The 19,110-nt window shown below is 36.2% G+C and overlaps 1 protein-coding gene across 4 annotated transcripts in view; it reads right to left on the bottom strand.

Annotated features, from left to right (window-relative positions):
• The window catches only part of drn (zinc finger AN1-type doctor no), an 89,902-nt gene that overhangs the window by 21,992 nt on the left and 48,800 nt on the right, over nt 1-19,110 (bottom strand). Inside the window, exon 1 of one of the 4 annotated variants that reach the window (XM_081748877.1) lies at nt 15,196-15,220. The exons of the other annotated variants lie outside the window; for them this stretch is intronic. The gene's annotated coding sequence lies outside the window, so the exon portion shown is untranslated. Of the gene's footprint in view, nt 1-15,195; nt 15,221-19,110 lie in introns of those variants that run through there. 4 annotated transcript variants of the gene reach the window in all.

Below are 19,110 nucleotides of genomic sequence, written 5' to 3'. Positions count from 1 at the left end.
TCGTAAATTCCTGACTTCAAATCACTAGGATTAGCTTTATTCTGTAATACAATACCGGTACAAAGTAAAACAAGGAATGAAAAGAGTATACTAATAATTGGTGGGTAGACAGCATTATTCTTCGAATACTACTGTGAAAAGTGAAAGAATAATGTTCTTTGGGAAATCGTTAAATCTTCTGTAAAAGATAACTAACTTCGCAATGTATTTCAAAACTCGACGAAAACAGTTTTGTCAAACAAGGATATAAATAAAGGTAGATATAAGTAACACTATAAGAAAATATTACAAGTGTATGGTGATACTAAGTGAACCCGGAGACTACGATATCACGTTTAATTTAGTTCTTACCACGCAGGAAGGTTGACTGAATAGTTTTCCTCAAAAAGGCTTTGTTCTGAACGAGTCATGTACGTTTACTTTATATGTGTTTAGCTAGCAATATTTCATCAGGATTAATGTATCTATTTACACCACAGTTTCTTTGTTGTGTCTGCATTTAATTGCATAAAAATCTGAACTTGGAAAATATATAATTTGAACATTAAATGTGTATAAACACACTTATTTCAACATATGTTATAACTTAAAAATAATCAAACAGTTTCGAGTTATTTCAATCATTTTTTTTTTTTTAACGCCAGTTTACATACTACTGACCAAACTATCAGGAAAGTTCTCACAATGTAAAAATACAATGACCCAGTGTTACTTTACCTATAGCTATCAAAATGGATATCCTTGTAGCTATTTGTCAGCTGCACTGCAAATCTTACATGCTAAAATACCTTCCGCGCTTCAAATTCTGACAGAGATGTTTAAAAAAATCATATGTAAAGCAAAAGTACGACCGTCTGGCTATCTTATACTTTAAGTTGGGCGTGTTTACTTTTTGATATGTCGTCGCGGACACTAATATCTGTTTACAATTACAATACGCTAATTCGCTGTTCCGACTTCAAAAGAAATTATTTTCAAGTTACAAACTACTGAAAATATCGCCCATTTTTACTATTCAAGTGTTCTAATATTTCGCACATTTTCATCCGTTCAGAAGAATTCTAAGCATTTTTAAATCTATATACTGCAGAAAATAACACTAATGGACATCGGGCACTGCAACATTCAGTACATATGAAGCCACTACATGACACTTCTCAAAAAGAACTGGTGTGTATGGTCTTCCTAAACATTTTCCTGTGCCAAGAATTTTGCAATCAGCAACTGACCTAACAAAAGATAGAAGTGCTGGAGCCACAAAGAACAACGGAAATAGAAGCAAAAGCATGCTACCTACTAAAAAACCAATGTCTTTGTCTTTTGACATTTTTGTAGTCGAACTATAAGTTCAGTGGAATCAAAACTAAGGGGCATCGACCTCAAAATCTATTCCTCGCGTCATGTGCGTTGAATATAAATATCTTCTGAACTCCACTGCCTTCGCACTTGTCTCTGTTCCAAGCATAGCAACAAAACGCTGCCTTGTCACAGTCACCCGTCACGTTGTTGCAGAGAAAACAAGTATCATCATCATCATTATTATTATTAACGTTTTAGTAAATTTGAATCAATACGATGCTATAATTTATGAAAGACTAAAACCACTATATACCTAAAGTATATCAATAAGTGGGATATACAAAATAATATATCAAATTATGCTGAAGCTAGCATTTCATCCTTTATGTGGTAATACAAGCTGCGTAGCAGTTAACATCCCGTATGCTGCTAGTTTCACCTCTGAACCGTAAATTTCTATAGCAGTATGCAATATTGGTGATAGCAAAAAACTTCTATGAAAACACTTTTGTCTTCTACACTCAATAGATCAACTCGATACATGCGTAATTATACAAGATTTAGCATCCCATCCCAATATATTATTTTATGCCAATGCATCCTTTAGAAGAAGAGTACCTCTCATGGAAGTAATTCTTATATACTACCAGAATTTATGTAAACAAGGCATAGCAACAAGAATCTGTCACACACTTACGAATGCAATCACAAACAATGAATAAATATTCCTTTCACCCTACGCACCACGGATAGATCCGGATCAACTTGAACGGTTACCGAGAATTATTATTGAGCTTCCTGTTTTGAAAAGTGCACTGTTTAAGCATGTAAATTGATCAGATTACGCACTGTTGGAAGTTTCTAAAAATAGGACTTCATAAAATTTAGTTTTCAATGAAATTTACAGCTCTTCAAGTAGAAATGAATCTTCCGCAGATCGAAGTATAACGTCAATTTTGATCAGCCACATTGTGCATCATTTATAACTTTATTATAGAATTAAACTTCACATCACATTCGAGTGTAACCGTAAAAATCCTATGGAAAGGTAAGAATGATTTCTTTCCCTTGACACATGATATTTCATGTAATCATCTCTACGAAAAAACTCACACGGGTAATAGAACGATGCAATAGAACTTCCTTCTTCTCTGCTCTGAGAACTACTGAACGCTGTACAATACCTGCTTGATATCGCCGAGTTTGATCTTATTGGAAAATAACTTCAACTGCAACACACAAACACATACGTACGTGTATAACAAACCGTAAACTTACAGGGATACCTTGCCCAATTTAGAGAGCATTAGTAACATGCTTTGAAACAAAAATTCTTCACTTTATGCAGTTAACGCGTCCAAGTTGGTGGTCACAAAAATTGCGGTTTTATATATCTATTTCACTTCTCACAAAGTTATATTTTACTTCTTCATTTACGCATGAATCAAATTTCTAAATCCATACAAAACTTTCCACAAAACTTCCACTCCATTCAGACGTTTTCCAACTTTCGCACCAAAGTTGAAAATAACATTGAAATCATGTACAGGAAACTATGAATTTATAAAAATCGATAAAACAACCAAGATCGATGTAATAATGTGCAACGTTGCCCAAGAGCATATTTCATAGCACACACTAACATACAAAACTGTACCGACCCCCCTCCCCTTCGCTCCTCTTGTACAGCATTCATTCTGCAACCAGTGAATATTAAGTTGGCTGTAGGGCAGATAATACCAGTTGAGTGTTTGGATGGACTTCAGGGGACTCCGTAGAAGTAAGCTATTAATGCATGCCATATTTGGTGCTTGATGGATGTATCCGAACTTCCGTTGTGAACAGTGGACTAGGTATATACAGTAAAACCTGCCTTCAACGGACCCTTTATTAAACGGAAAACTGTCAAAGGAAAATATTTCATGGTCCCATGGATTTTGGAGTAAAAGACATGTAAAAGTCCCTTCATTAAGCGGAAACGGTGTTATGCGGACAACGGAAAGCAAAATACACCTTTAACGGAAAATTCTGAGTTTCAGACTACATCGTTTAGAAAATTTTTAAACATCCTGTGAGAGGGTAAACATATACTGTCTGCGATAAATACTTTGTTCTTTTGTTAAATCTTTATGGGCAGTGTTGACCTTCGTCAATCACTACTCATATTCAGCTCCCACAATTTTTCGCTAGTCCTACGTAGCATGTCAGCTGTCTGTCTTCTTTGTAGGCGTACTTCTGTTCCGCTCGTGTAGCAACTAGCGACAGCCAACAAAAATGAGAAGAAAACTGACAAAACAAAGTTCTGGAAAAAAGGAAGTGAGGTAAAGCAGAAGTTATATATCTCCATCACGTGTCGTGAAAACAAGGAGGAAAGAGTTCAGGGGACTTTCAAAATTCCAGAGAAAGCTTTTCTGTGTCCTGAAGTATACCGCAGCCAAGTAGTAGCAATGTATGCAAAAAAAATCCTGCTTGACTATTGGGAAAAATAAAGGAAAGTGTGCACAGCATATTTTGTGTTTATTTTAAGTTTTTTTTTTTTGGGGGGGGGGGTATTAATCCGTAGAAGGAAAAAGTACTGTAATTGAACAAGTTGCGTACATCAATATATTTTCTCATTATGTCCGTAGAAGCATACATATTTTTTTAACGGAAAGGTCTATCTCCATTAAGCGGAAACCTGTCTTTAACGGAAATTTTTGCGAGTCCCGCTCGATTCCGCTGAAGACAGGTTTCACTGTATCTACAGTTCTTACTACTTACGATGTTACTGACAGTGTTAACTACCCAACTTCTCTGATACCTGTAGTTCTGTAACGAGGGTACTTTGACAGTATTAATATTACTATATGATATTTATTCCAATGATAAAAGTGATAGTGACTAGGATTAAGTCATATGGTACATTTATATTGATGTTTTGTCTACTGAGTTTCGAAAATATTACTAGAGAATTAATTTTTTCCTAAGTACTCGATTTAAAGGTGAAGATACTTTTAACAACCGATTTCGGGACCTGAGAAATTTTAACAACTGGTTCGGGTGAACCGGCTGAATGACACCACTGCTTACAACACAAACCTCCCGCTCAGTTGAGCATTTTTCATTTGCATTTGTTTCATACCCAGCACGAAAGCAAACACATATCTACCGAGGATCACGCAATGTTTTCAATTATGATTCGCTCGTTAATTTCTTGCAACGCACAAGTAGTTACAAAAGAAATGCTCCACACTTTGCTGTTAGCAACAATACTACTGTCGGGAAATTAGTCGAAGAATTCACTGACCTACTTCACGCGTATATGCCAAGCATACACCACTCTTTATAAATTCTGTCTTTTTAACATGCTAAATACATTCAGAACAAACTATACATAGGGAAACATAACTCTTCAATTAATGGGGCGCACCTTGTAACAATACCTTAAAAATTTGAAGCTGCCAGAATATTTCATGACCAATACAATTACAATGAACGATCAAAAGTACATTACAACTATGCGGCACAGAATAAATTTCACCTATCAAACTGTAGGGACGCCGTCCCTCGTGTAACGGAGAAGAGAGAAATTGGAATATTGATGAGATATGACAATGTTAAAATCTCAAAGCTGTACATATGAATAAACGTGAAAGTGCCAAGTGTGCGAATGTGTATACAAGGTTAAGTTTCTGTCTGAGACGTACAATTCTTGTGTATTGCAGGAAAAATTCGGTACTCAATTTCCTCTTAAATTTTAATGTATCTCTCCCACATTTCAGCCTGAATAGTTTTCAAACACATGAATAACATTGGGTCATTTCATATCAACACCATTTTGGACTGACTCTTTAGATGGTTTTTACGTAAGATGAAGATATATCAAATTTCAACCTTCTACGTCCAATCAGTTTTCGAAATTTCCAATTTGTCAAAACATTCCATATATTAATGCGTTTAGTATACCTCGGCTCCTAATTGGCGTTCGAAACTGACACTTGCGTCACTGCAAGCTCTTGTAAATTTCATTTTTTTTTTCCCTAACAAAGGTGTACTAAATTTTCGAAAAATCAAATTTGAATAATTCGAATTCAACACGACCAGTAATTGTGTTCACTGTGCATCGAATGGCTTGTGATTGAACCCACAACATGTCTAACTTATTTGAATTTTTTAAAAAATTAAGATGATCCAGAAGTGTGTAAAAATGTTACCTTCACCTGGTCATTTTGATTGGTAGTGACATGTTCAAGCCTCCAATTCCCTTGGTAAACTTTAGCCATATATCAATTTCATTTTAATCGAAACGTAGTGGATATCACTAACTGATGTTAAAGGGAAGGGTTTACTCCAAACGTTCTATCACGAGGAAGAAAGCATGAGATTTCGTGTTCCTGGAATTCCATGAGTATGTTTGAAACCTTTTTCTTCTAAAGACATTCATCTGTCTCCGCATATTTTGCATAAGTAAAAAATACGAACTCAATCCGAACTCTTCTCTGCCGCTTAAGGTTCCAAGGTTTGATCTGAGAAGGGCGTGGGAGATGCTTTTCTTGCCAGTCTCTTCACAGTATCAATTTCATCACATGGACCTTTAACATGGGCTGTGGCGTGACGAAAGTGGCGCTCAGCCCGTATTTTCAACGTAAGTTCTGAATAATCCATTTTCGTGTAAGCTTAAGTTCAGAAAGTTCTCAGGCTGTTATATTGTGAAGCTGGACCATCCGAAAGTGGAAATCTTTTTCTTTTTTCTTTTTTTTTTTTTGTTTTGTTTTGTTTTATAAATAATGATGAAGTGGACTATAACTTGGCTGGTATTTCAATGAAATAACTGTGCTCCATTCTGTAAAACAAAGTCGTAGTTCAATTTCTGAATTTTTTCTTTTAATATGGTTGAAAAAATAAACGTTGTTACTTTCCTATAAAGCCATGATAGGAAAGGTAATTAAATTTGACAAAACAGCTCAAATTCTGATGATAGCTTCAGAAGAGTTTCTAGTCTATCAGACAATTATTGGCGGATAGTTATGGTTTCGATTAAGTTTTACTCTGGGGCATTTTCCAGCACCGTTCTGATGACACCAGTTCCTGGGCAAGAAGAGCACTCAGACACTGGCAACCTTTGTAAGTTAATGGAGCCATTTAGGTCCATAGCCAGAACATTAAGATAGGAAGAGGGGCAGTGGAGACCATATTTTAGGGGCTAACGTGAATTCTTACGTTTACACATACATACCAAGAAAGATCTGAAAGTTTCCGTCCCTCTAGCTACGAGGTTGAAACCATTGCTAAGAGTTCGTAATTTAGCATTTTCTACCATTAACTTGACGTTTTGGTATCACGTACAAACGCAGACGGTGTGCGTTTTATTCGATCCGTTAAGAAAACATTTCTTTGGACGACATTCTGCAAATTTAAAAATCCCTTTCCCAATATGGGAACTATTCTTTAAATAAATGGCATACTTCTTACAAAATAGACAAAAACAAAAGTTTAGAAATTTTGACTCTTCCCATTACTGGCTTTTACTGAAAGTCTCATGCGTGGCAATAGCACTAGGTAATATAACTAGTTGGGTTGAAATCTAAATGTTACAGTGCAAAGAAATTCCAGTGAACGCATATCTAAATTATTTAAGCCATTATAAAATAGTCTAGGCTACTAAACATGCGCATACTAACACAGTATTTTTTTCTTTATTCACACAGTTTCCTTAGTAGCCTGTGTCTCTGATCCCACCACGGTCCCAAAATTACATTTTATCTTTATAAAGCCCTAACCTACATATAGAATAGTTTGAAAAATTTGACAATTCCTCCTTTTGAGAAATTCCAATTTGAAACTAAGTACATTTCTCGGAAAAAAAAAAAAAACATTTTGGTACACACTATTGAGCTGTATTTCTTACAAAAGCTTTGCAATGACAAGTTCCAGTTCCGTACGGCAATTAGGAGTCGAAATATATCAAATACACAAGCTAACATGCACTTTTACAAAAACTGGAAATTTCGACCCGTTAAATTTTGAAAACTAATGATAGCAGAAGGCTAAATTTTGGTATTTTTGAATCTTGTTATATCTTTATCATCAAAATCTCAGAATGTGAGAAAAAACTTACTTTATTGTGTGTGTGTTTTTTTTTTCTTTCTTTCATACGGAGTGACCCTTCTTCAGTAATTTAAATGCATCTGATACATTGAATGCTATAACACTTTAAAAGGGCAAATGCATTTATTCTAAATAGTAAAGTTTAATACTATTTTTTAAAAAAAAGTTTATATGCCACTCAGAATGGACGAATACTGACTGCTGAATGGAAAAGTTTAAACGAGAATGGAATAGAAAAGACTTAAGGATTTAATATCTGGACGAAATAACGAAAGAACTAGTGGAATAACCTGCACTACGTAGACTATATTTAATTCTCCTATATCGCCAATAAATCCTTGATTTTGGAGACTACACTGAATGAAAAACGACATGGTTAACTAATGCTTATAATTACATTCCTCTCCTCCATCCTAAGGCATTAATCGAACGGTATCGATGTTTGCCACACAAATCAAAGAAAATTGCAGTACACTACGAGCTAATAATAATCGTAGCTTAAAGTTTATTGTATGAAAGGAAATGCCACCAGAAATTTATTTACGCCAATAAGTGAACAGGGAACAGTTTGAATGGCGACCTTGGGCAACGAACAGTCCTTGAAATCAGTCGTAACTAACTGCTCAGTAAGGTAAAGTATAATATTATATATATATATATATATATATATACATACACAAAAAAAAAAAAAACTGGCTCATATAGAGCGGGGTTTTCACAATCTCATTTTTCCTTTCTTTGTTAAAGCTGAGCAATTAGTACATTGCGATGGTAAAGAAAGCATTCCATGTATGAGTTTCCATAAAGCATTAAACAATCAAAATATAGGCAAAACATTAAATTAAGGTGAACTGAGTATATTCTAAATGTCATGTTTTTGAGAGATTTTCATAACAGAAGGTAAAAGAATTAAATATCAGCGTAACTGTCAGTAACGAAACAGGATTTCACTTCACGGTTTAAAATTAGCATCTATATTGTCTCCCAGCTTCTGTAATTAAAATTTCGTGTGCAACTATAGAAAGCTTAAATACAAAAATCATCCTCTCGAGACTGGAAGCGACGGGTTAGGGCTACATCTAAATGTATAATAATATACAAAGAAGTGTGTATCATAAGACCCACAGTGGGTAGGCAAGCAGAGCAACAGTGTACGAAAGCATGAGACATTTTCACCTCTAAAAACTCGAGAAAGGTAAAACATTAAGTTTTACTATTCTCGTAGGACACTGGGAACAGGAATCTTCATATTTCCTGGTATTTCAAATTGAAACTGAGTGTTTTAAATTTTCGTATTTGATACTTTGACAAAATTCTCATATTTAATGATCTTAATATTTCTTCATATCCTGTATGTGTTGTATGCCTAAACTAGATATCTAACTCCGATGAACCCGTTAACTTCCCATCACTTTCAAGATTAAGCGCACATTTCCCTTCCCCATACAGAAGGGAAAGTTCTTTTCCGATCAGATCAACAGTGATGGATTGAAACCCATCTCTGTTATACTTACTGGCAGAGGGAACTCCCCTAGGAATATCTCCAGTGATAGCGACAGAGCGTTTTAAGGCAAACTCATATTCTCTTTTATATGCCAGGAAGCGTCCCGACACAAAAAAGTACAGAATCTCACAGTATAACAATTTAGTCGAGTTGAACCCAACGCCTGCTTCAGCGGTACGCAAACAACGGGAACAGATAGATTCCCTTTACCAGTGAAAAACCGTTCATCAGAGTGCTTTCAATCGTCAAAATAAGGTGTATGCCTCGTCATCTCGAGAAGCCAGGGACAAAGTTCCGAAAATCCAGACCATTATCCTGCCCGCATCAATCATGCTGACAGTGCTGACATCGTAAGTCTTCAATTCTGTCAAAGGTGAAGAAAAAGAAACTGGGGGTGTACCAAAACATTATGCTGTAGTCTATAGTCAAGGCCCTGACCACCATCCCGTTCAGAACACTCCAATGAACTTTCCAGCACGATTCTGCTCCTACCCACAAGAGGAGCATTTAAGATCAACATTTAAGAGTGGCTGGAGCACAATTTGCCAGAGTTTCATATCCACTGACGATTGGCCCTCTAGTAGTCATGATCTTAATTCCCTGGATTACGAACTGTGGGATGCGCTTGAAGACTATCTGCAAGAGTCAGCCCATAGTTGACAGTTTGAAGCGCTCTTTAATGGCTGTCATATTTCTTCGAGACTGTGCGCGCTAACGACGGACATTTTGAAATAAGATTAATGCAAACTGCTGTCAGACCATGTATGCTTCAGATCCTTTATGTATATTAAATTTCCTTTCACAATATTGTTGGACTTCTTTGTAATAGCATTTATAACCTGACTTTGTATCATGGTCTCAGTACACAGTGTAGTAGTCAGAAGGAATGAGAATGAAATGAAAGCAGTACTGTGAAGCTTAAACATCCTACAGATGTGCAAAATACATTTATTTGGTTTTGTAGGAAGTATTTTAATTCAGAAATACGATTCTACGGAAGTTATATAGGAGTATTATACATAATTTAATTTTTCAATTTTGCTTTTTGTATAGCAATTTGCGTGAAACATTTAAATCTGTAGAAGCAGATTCGCAATTCATGATTTTTAAATAGCATTTTCAGCATAATCGGAAACAATTTATTTTACTGCTTTACGTGGAAATTACATATTTTTGTCTATAACAAACGCGTATGATAATGAAAAGCAAAACAGATGAAGGTAATGACTTTTTAAAATAAATATTAACTTTGTCCTACAAATTGCCTAACATGGTATCTAGATCTGAATGTGTCAATATCATATTTTTTAATAAGGGCTGAATTCGTAGTACTGGAAAGAAACGGGAATTGGCATTACGCAGCCCACGAAATGAACCTGTATTTTTATGCTAAAAACAGAATAACTTAATTTCACAAGTTTCTATTTTCTAACTCTCACTGTAATTCTATGATGTCTGGATCAAGTTTGTTTCTCCATTTTTTTAAAGTTATAAACAGAACACAATTTTTATTTCGCCATTTCAGTGAGAAACAAGAGGACATAGTAAAATAATATTTTCGGGGCACTGCCATAAAATAACTGTAGATGTGTCACTTACCCCAGAACTTAAAACAATGAAAGTACCGAAAGGGAAGTACTGCTGGTCTTGTTTTTAAAAGTTATCTAATTTTCGAAAAGTACGCTGAGATCTTGCGCTTTGAAAGACCATTGAGGCGTTTTATCTCCACATGCTCCCTTTGTTGTCAAATCTACGGCCAGTCCCCATCAATAATATGTTTGTTTCTAATTCATACTGGATTGTTATGTATTACTGTGAACCAAAGAGGCACCTGAAGGGAAGCATCAGATTTTCGACAAGAGATTTATTACTACTGTATGATCAAAAGAGAACCTTCCATCATGAACAAAAACCTACTTTTTACTGTTTTGTTGTATAAGGAGCTCACTTAGACAATGAATTACGACCACACTCGCATCGAATTTTGTGACAAATTTCTCATTTGCATCACCAGCGGTGAGATACGGCTTAGGAAATTTTTTACATCTATACAGTAAAACTTATTTAAAGCGAAATCACAAGGGATTAAACTATTTTTTCAAACTGGAAAAGTTTACGCATTATGGAAAATTGAATACTAAGATTACTATAAATCTGAATAATAGGCATATCTCTACAGTGTAAATTCTGACATTACATTCTTACATTGATACATACTGTAAAATTCCATAGTACATTTACTAATCACGTAATTATTGAACTCGTGCATTCGATATCATACTGTATTTCACTACAGTACACTGCATTAAACTATATTGCACAACATTTAGGAGCTTCATTTTATAGGACTGGTCCAGATGTGTTCATATTACTTGACTGTATTAGTGGGCCATCCCCAAACGACTTCGTTAATTTTGTCGATTTTCGTTTGTCTACTCTCGATTTTAACATCGTTTCCCGTATACAGATATTGTTTTGATCTTTAGCTTTGATAACTACCATTAAAAGACAATGAAACATGTTGTTCACTGTTATAAACTTGGGAACAAATATTTGCTAGGATGTAAAATGATCAGTGGATTGTGTTGTAGATCAGTAAGCCTAATAGGAACATTCAAAAATTTTAATGTTTCCATTCTCGGCCACCCTCTAAGCGTATGGCTAATCGAGAATGAGTTTCCTATGCGTTACCCCCCGCACCGAACGCGACCTAGGTGGCTATCCGATAATTTTACTTTCGCCAGAGTTATAAATCATACTGCGAGCCAATCGGGGTTTCCAGATCTTTTTTTGCCAGGTCCAAGTATACAATAGCAGTTACAATACTTTGCACAAAATATCTTCCAAGCAGTTGTTTCTTGCTAAAATCTCCTTGCCTGGCAACACGTCTTTCCTTTTTTCCTTCCTTTATACATCTTTTAAACAGCAGGAGGTCTACTGTTCTGAAACGCACCAAATACGCTCGAGGTGAAGTTTTCTGCGCGCTTCCATTGCTTTCGCGTTCGTAGTGCATTGTGATTAGCCATCCAAATTTGAATACATGGTTAGCCTATTCCAAGCGCACGCATAAGCAATAGAAAACGCGTTCGAATAGCCGCTCACTAACTCTTGGTTTGGAGTATTACGCACAAAGGCACTCGGCATTGACAAAAATGGAATACTGTTTGGACATTCTCAGTTGAGTCACCGTTATTCGTATCGGGAAGTGTGCACTAAATTACCCGTGAACAGCATTTAGAAGGCGAACAAAAGTTTGGAAATACAAGGAGCGTTCAGTAAGTTTCGCACAGGTGGTTATAAAATTGTTATTGTTTACAATATTATGAAATTTTAGGTGATCGTATAGACCATATTCATGTCATATATAATCTTAATGGAAGAAAATTGGCTTAATGAATACATTAATTATGCTACTAATAAACAGATCACGAAGGCGAACGTCACAGCTGCTCCGACGGATTTCGAAAATTAAGGAAATTTTTAGTTTTACGTCCTATAGCTAAAGGAAACGGATGAAAGTGTATGGTTATGAAATGATTAGAGGAAGGAGAATGAAGGGGAAAACGGAAGAAATCGAGAAAACACACGGACACGTTGTTAAACTTGCGTGCCCGGGGACCAAACCAGGGAACTTTCCATCAAAGGTGAGTGCTCTATAACTGAGCCACCATGGCATTCTGCAAAAGATTCCAAGTCAGTGACATAAGCTACACAGCTCATACCCCAAGTATTTTTAAACACCATCAACTTTCTTGGTAGTTATTACAATCTTCCCCTTCCCATTTTCTTTTCTTATGTGGAATGAATTTTACAATACACAGAGTGTTTCAAATCAACACCGTTTGGGAGGTGATTTCTGACATCAAGATAAGACGAAAAGTATAGACTAACCTGGGTGCACAAATGTTTCCTTTCGGAGTTATAGGCTGCTGAAAACACGAAAAAATGAAGTTTAAAGGTCAATAGCTCCAATACTATGGGACCTACCGCAGTCGAGTCAAGACTATTTAAGAACTAGTATGTGTCCTATTCAAAAATCCATGTTTCAAAATCCTATGGTAAATCAGCAACAATTTTTATGAATATTTGGTAGTTGGTGAATATTTCAAAGTATATACCCGTAGCCAAAGAGCCTCTATAAAAAGTTAGGATTCTGAAACGTGTATTTTTGGATTGTGCACATACTTGTTCTTAAGTGAATTCTTGACCCGACTACGGCAAGTACCATAGTTTTGGAGTTATGAACCTTTACACTTCATTTCTTCATGAGTGAGAAAACCAACGCACACGGTGTTTGTCCACCATAGAAGTTATTTGACACGCTCTGTCAAGCTAGGATCGAACCAGAGCCACCGCGGCCCCAATCTGGGTATGTTCAACAATGTGGCCTCTACTTGAGTGTACAGCTAAACAATATTAAGTATTGGTTGGAGGGATCATTTCTTGTATCTCCAACCTACACTTGTTTCTGACTGTACATTACTGGGACGAATAGACTGACAAATAGAATAACATACAACCAACCAGAAGTTTTCGCGCAATGACACGTGTAAATCTAATGAAATCTCCAGATCCATTTTTCCACGGTCAACATAGCCTTTGTCGTCACTAGAGAATGTAAACAAACCAAAAAACGAGTAATCAAATAACCGCATGACGCAACATTCATCCATATTGAGAAACTCGAAATATTTTATGAAGACAAGGAAAATAAAATATGCGCAAGTGCAAATCAGTCATACGTCCTAACTATTCCTTTCACAACCTAGTACCAGGCGTAGTTCAGAGAAAATATAAAAGCAAAACCAATGACGCGCAGTCGCTTCATGGCCATTTTTATATGACGCACTTCGCGAGGCAAGCCAAGTTCCCGAGACACCAGCAACTGATTCAACCTGATCATGTGTATTTCAAGGAAATTAATTTAAAATAAAAAAAACTGTACTTTTCCTGTTTATATTTCTTTAGTTTTATATTAAACCATTCTTGTTATATAGAATCGTAACAAACAGTACAATTATACCTACAATACGCGCTGTTCCCGTGGGTTTATTCAGTGGCCACATTAAACTGCAGATTCAAGTCCTATTTAGCCTCGGTGGACGCAAAATTAACTACAATACGCACTATTTTGTAAGATTCTTGTATTGCACCTTTATCATGTTAAATAATAACCAAATAACACTTCAGGGTCACTATATTATAAACATTAGTAGATCACAACTGTGTAAAATGTTGTGCTTAAATATGGCACTTAGGAACTGAATATTTTGTGACGTAGAATTTCAACGAGTACCTGTGAGTACAAAATATTTACATTCCATACAAAACTACCCACCAAGAATTAAAAGCGCAGCACTGCCTTACAATTTAGCCTCCTAATAATCAAAATTACAATTTCTTCGGCATTATATACCTTTCATCTATGGCGGATCTAGGCCAGGGCCAGTAAATGCCCACAATTTATTAATTGCTAATCTGCACTTCAAGTCTAACTGATGAAAGGAATTATTCATTTTTATTCCTAGTTAACGATGTGCATAAACGGATTTCAAATTAAAATCATTTGCGTAAACTCATGACATACCTATCATAGTCTGGGGTTTTGCTCTCCTCCCCCGGTTTTTACCTTCGGTGCCTTTCATTATTACACCGTGATAGGCCACTGGTGCGCCACTACAAACGCTTAACTCGAAGTATATATCATCCCAAAACAAGCTGATTTAATTCACGTACTTTATAGTATAACAAAGTTGTTAAATGATAAACGGAAAACTCCTGAATACATTTTGAACCTAACACTGTATTGCTTACTCAACTAATTATAAATAGTAAAGAACTGTGTAGGCTGCATTATTCACATCTGCAATATAAATTATTGTACTGGTTCACTTTATATCTTATGTTAGAATTATGGACAGAACATAGATGAATACAGCAGGTTAACCAAACTTCATTCTGCAATCTATTACAAGATCATACTCCTTAATGAAAGCGAAAATTATCACGTGACATTTCTTTGTTACCTGGGAAATATATATTTCTCGTTGCCTCTACATACACAATATAGTACGGTACAAAATCCAATTTCCAGTCAACTAAGCAGATACCAATACAATGGCTGTTACTCAATCGATTCTCATATGTAAAACATGAGAACTATAAACATGCTACTATTTTCACGTCCGTAAGTCACGGTAACAATGCAACAAGCGGTTATGAATGAGATGCCTCGGCCACGCACGAAAAAAATAGGTCGAGTGTTCTGGAAATGAGCACGAGCGTGATACAATAGTGATAATTACCTGGTACCAACACCACTTTCTTGCTTTCTCCCACCAAGACCGCACACAACACTTTCTTTGTTCTACATCAAAGTCGTTGATTATATCACTTAATACATTAAATTAAAAATCACGATTAATTCTGTAACACTAATACCAGATGATAGTAGTCTACGACGTTTAAAACGCACACAGTACAACGAAGTTTCCACACATGTAAAAGACAGACACACACAGAAGAAAAAAAGAAGTCAGCTGTGCTCAGCTTCTGGCTCTTTTCTGTTAACCTCTGTTACTAAAATTACGAAGTCTTGCAGTTGCGACGGTTTGTTCGCCCTGGAACTACGCATATATAGCACCAAGCAACCTGGCTTCTCATCTGGGGCTCACGTACTTCCTACAAGACTGTCGCTTGCGAAACTTCAAGTTTTGCTTCAACCACGTGCAAACAATATCCTTGGTGGTAGATCTCGGCTTGTTTCGCACATCAGCAACGAATGAAAGGTTAATGCTTTCACATATAACGATCTATATTTAAACTGTATATAAAACAAAGGGGACGTGAAGGCCGAAAATGTCGTCGCTAAACAGATAATTCCGACCCTCGCCTATTACAAGGTTATAAACTACCTAGCTTTAGTATTAATCATTAATGACTAACGTTCCCTTTTCTTTAAGTCTTAGTTTTTTCCACATATAACAAAAGCCACGAACAATTATCTAACATCTTACACGGGAACTAGAAACTGATAGATTTATTTAATTAATTAATTTCCAGATAGAGATTAACGTCGAACAAACGAAGAATTAGTACAGCAACAATGGCAAAGGAAGTGGAAGGAAATTGGCTACAGTATGTTTAAAGGGATAATCCTAGCATTGGCCTAGTGAAACTGCGTATTAAAAACCTAGCCTATGCTTACTTCGTGATCTAATGTTGCAGGTTAGTTCAAGACAATTTTATTAGCATCAGTTTTAATAGCCCATCCACAATTCAGTACATGTGCACTGACTTCTTGTATGATCACGCTGCAGGTCATATACTCTCGTAGCCTGATAAGTCAGTCAGGATTTAATTATATGGATTCTTCTTGATTTCACGGCTGAAACTGGTGAGTGGGGGGGGGGGGTGGGGTGGAATTAAAACTATCGTAATTAATATTGATACTACAATGTACACACAATTTTACTATTTTTGTACTAAACTCTACTCTATACGTCTAGATATTTGGTTACTTAAAAACAGTCTTGAATTTAATATCGAAAAAATGCAAAAGTATATCACGATTTGAACTTCAATTTGTTGACATTTCGAGGTAGAAAGGTGAAACAAATGAATTTGCCAGCAGTCACCATATCAACGTTAACAAATTTCTTGGTCTGCCAGAAGCACTTAATGCTGCAAGAAGGAACGTTTAACGTCTACACGCCTTATTTAAATCTCAACTTATAAGACAGAGAACTCAACCTACCTTTCCTGCCTGGAAATTAAACTTATGTATCAACATTCTCTGGATCTTTCGTATCGCTTTTTAAATGAATGTATATTATATTGGATCTAGAACTGTACATGAAAAATGTAAGAAATATTCAAGAAAGAAACAGCAAGCAAGCAGAGTTTAGTTGATTTTGAGTTTTAACGTCCCTTTCTGCAGCCAGGCTATATGAGACGGGACCTAGTGATTAACGCGAAATCCGAACCACATGAGAAAAGTGTATAATATTATATATAAGATAGATACAGTGTATCACATTTTTGTTCGTACAGGTGAAAATTTTCAAATGTCAGCAAGAAATTTAACGTTAAATTTAATTATTTGTTCAAAACGACCTGTATTTTGAAAAAACAAGCACATAATCGATATTAACTAATAGTAAACAAAAAACAAAATAGGTTTTCCTTCGTGCTAATATTGTGCACTAAAATACTTCGTCCATTTTATGTCACATTTTTGTTCGTACACTTGAGAATATAGTATCAAAAGGTATAAAACTAAACCCCAACAACTGAAAATTTAATATTTTGTGGCATATCCTCGTGCTTTGATGACCATTTGACATTTTGCACGCATAGAGTTAACAATGTCTTTACATGTTTGAGCACTGATTGCCTCCCATTCTTGCATCACTACCCTCTTAAGCTCGTCTTTCGAAGAAACCCTGTGTTTAAACACATTACGCTTTAAAGTAACCCGTAAGTGTTCGATGGGGTTTAAGTCGGGGGACTGAGGAAGTGTTTTCGGCAACTTTGGTACATTCCATACTAACCACATTCTATTAATTTCAGCTGCATGTTTGCTGTAATTATCTTGCTGAAATATATAGTTTGCTCCCATCTGCATTTTTTTGTGCACTTTGCTTTACATTTCGCTTCAAAACATTAAGGTACACGTGCTTGTCCATTATACCATCTATGAACTCTAATGTCCCTACTCTCTTGGATGACATGTACTCCCATATCATGACAGAACCACCCCCATACTTTACTGTAGGTGTTGTATTCTCAACCCTATCAGCTGTGTTCACTTTTCTCCACACCCTGTTTGCCCCATCTGACCCACATACGTTCACTTTTGTTTCATCGGACCAAATTACTCTGTCCCAGAACTCTTGGTGCTCTTTAGCGAACTTCCTTCTCGCAGCATGGTTCTTTCTGCTAACGAACGGTTTCTTAGGACACATTCTACCATGAAATCCATACTTGTGCAATACTCTTCGTACAGTTTCATTACACATACGTTTGTTACACACACTTTCAACCATTGGGCGGAGCTTTGGGACACTTAATTTCGGATTACCTCTAATCTTATTCACCACAAAGCGTTCCTCGCGTTCACTTAGTTTCCTTTCTTTCTTCCTTCTCGGCACATTCTTTGTAGACCCATTATGTTTAAACTTATTAATTATATACTGAACTGTGGAATGTGATTTCTTTACCAACGTACCAATCTTTCTCATCGAACATCCCTTTAATGTCAAATTGATGATTACGTCCTTCAACTCACAACTAAGCTCTCTTCTCTTACCAATTATGACGACAATAGATAGACGATATGGGTGGTAGTACGACCTTGATCACACTATCACAGCACAAGTGAGCTGCTAACATTCCTATCTACTGCCTTCTTCGCATCGACGCGATTTGTATAATCAGTGTTGGGGGTGGAGGTATAGTGTACGAACAAAAAAGTGGCGTAAATAACGGGAGGTTCTGGAAGAATAATTATTTTATTTCTTACATACATAAAATTTGCAATCCTGCCATTAGCTTGCTTTTATATACATTTTATAAACAGCATAATATTTTAATCATTTTACAAAAATAGATAGATAGGTTAATGTTTTGAACACATAAATGTCATCCGTACGAACAAAATTGTGACTAGCTATAGATGTATATATAGCTGGCGGATGAAATTCTTGAAATCGAAGCAGCTCAGCAAATCGTGTGGCAGAGATAGTGAGCATTTCTCGGAAATGCGTCGATAGCATTATTCACGACGACTTAGACATAGGCAAGCTCTCGGCAAAATGAGTTTCCAAAAATCTATCAGCGGATCGAAAGTGTGAAAGAGTGTATGAAGCTAGTCATCTCAGATTTTGACTATAATGCTGACCAATTTCTGTCACGAGTAGTAATCATGGACGAAACATGGTTGTATCACTACGATCCTGAAACGGAAACAACAGTCAACGGAGTGGTGGCACTCAAATCCCCTTCACCCAAGAGGTTCAAGACAAGTCGGCTGGGAAACTGCAATATTCTTGTCATAAGGATGCAATCGTACTTAAGATTCTGTCCGATATCCATACATTTAATGCAAAGTACTATTCTGCATTACGCTCAAAACAAACAACGAACCAAGTGCAACGCCAAGGAAAACTGGAAAAAGTAATTCTGTTCCTTCACGATAGTACTCCTGTCCATCCACACTG

This window comes from Thermobia domestica, chromosome 2 (assembly GCF_964235325.1).
Source record: "Thermobia domestica chromosome 2, izTheDome1.hap1.1, whole genome shotgun sequence".
Classification (NCBI taxonomy): Eukaryota; Metazoa; Arthropoda; class Insecta; order Zygentoma; family Lepismatidae; genus Thermobia; species Thermobia domestica.
Note: the sequence above shows the minus strand (reverse complement) of the source record. Positions and strands in the feature narration are given on the sequence as shown.